The following is a 1,736-nucleotide window of genomic DNA, read 5'->3' on the forward strand; positions in this document are numbered from 1 at the left end:
TTGTTCTGGGTCGAGTTGTATCACAAGTAAAATAAGGTGTATGACGGCTAGGGGAGTTGAAGGTATAATATCTTAGTAATATGAATTGAAACCGAATCATTTATTTCATATTCAGAACTTCTTTAGGTTAGGCTATCAAGTTATCTATATGTTTGAATATGGAATGTTTGAACTGGTATATGCACCTGTTCACTTTCTAGTAAGAGCATATTAATTCCATGGGCTAGGAAATTTGTAAAATAAGTAAAGGATAAATTTTTTGTGTCATATGCTTTGCATTATACGCGATGGTGGTAAAGGACACTGTCCGATATTCTTTGTTCTGGTAGTGGGTATCATTAATTATGCAATAAGGTGGTTTGACTTGATTGTAAGGATATGGTTGTTATTGTATAATGTTATTATAGGTAATAGTATTGTGAATTATTTTATTATCATGGGATATATGCTGTTTGGATTTGGAATGAATGTGTTACTGTTAGGATATGTGTTGATGATGGTGTAGCTTTTATAAATATTGTCACTGCTGCCTGAGTGAATTTCAATATTTTGAAGCATGATTGTTCTTGTAGGCATGTATGGTGGCAGAAAGAACTAGTTTATCGTCTGCTTGTATGAAAACTCTATTTTACTTTGTACATCTTTGACTTAAGCATGCCTATATTTGTATATTCAACACCATGATGGAATTATATTAGATTATATAGTATTTAGATATTGATTTAATGTTTAAGGAGTGAGTCATCAATGCTTAAGGTACAATTGTCTGATGTGCTTCAGAGTTTTATCCCAAACTTAGTGCTTGTTATGGTATTTTAGTTGGTGTAAGCTATTAGATATATATGTTTCGGTCAAGGCAAGGATGGTTGTGGATATGTTTGAATACTTAAGAGTATGGATTATAATTGGGTCAATGTGAATGCATTTATCTTATTAATGTACTGATGTTTGGGATGAGTGATGATATATAGTCTTTTTGTTATGTTACTCTGGTTACAAAGAGCAAGTTATACAACTCCGATCATACATGTTTCCTGGTATGTTCTCTACTGTCATATTGTTCTACATTCATGTGTCTAATCTCACTCCCTATTCATTTGTGTGACACATTGTGGTTTTGGCATATACATATTTGTCCTATTTTATAAATTTAGACTACACTTAAACTAGTTTTCCATTTACACATATAAGGATGGATATTTCTGAATAAGAATAGTTTGACATGCCTTTTATGCTTCTTTGACTGCATAAGATTGTGGTTCAGTAGGGGTTAATCTGATTTGGTTGTTCTGCATGTTTTCTCACAGAAATGCATTTAGCAAACCTTAAACCAAGAGAGCCATACTTCCCTGCGGTAAAAGTACATTTTCATTAGGTATAAACATTGTTTTTCTCTAAACCTGATGCCTAGAATGAACTTGAGTGCATTAACATTTTTCAGTTTTGGTTTAACTTATTTTTGGTGTATCCTTTGAGTGACTAGACCTTGCCTAACGTAGTCCCCTAGTTAAATGTACTTTTCCACCCCTAGTTAAATCATAAACTAGTATTATGTTTCTTTAAGACTCTGAATCAGTATAGATGTGTTCTGACTTTTGAGTGATGGGAGTAAGTAGATAGTGTGTGTGGGAACAGTCTCGGTTTGGTGTTACAAGGAGAATTTTTTGTATGAAAAGTAAGAGGGAGAAAAATGGGGCCTTAATAGTTGTTGGGTAGAGGGAGATAGGTTTTAGTTT

The sequence above is a fragment of the Vigna radiata genome, unplaced genomic scaffold (genome assembly GCF_000741045.1).
Source record: "Vigna radiata var. radiata cultivar VC1973A unplaced genomic scaffold, Vradiata_ver6 scaffold_208, whole genome shotgun sequence".
In the NCBI taxonomy this organism is placed as follows: Eukaryota; Viridiplantae; Streptophyta; class Magnoliopsida; order Fabales; family Fabaceae; genus Vigna; species Vigna radiata.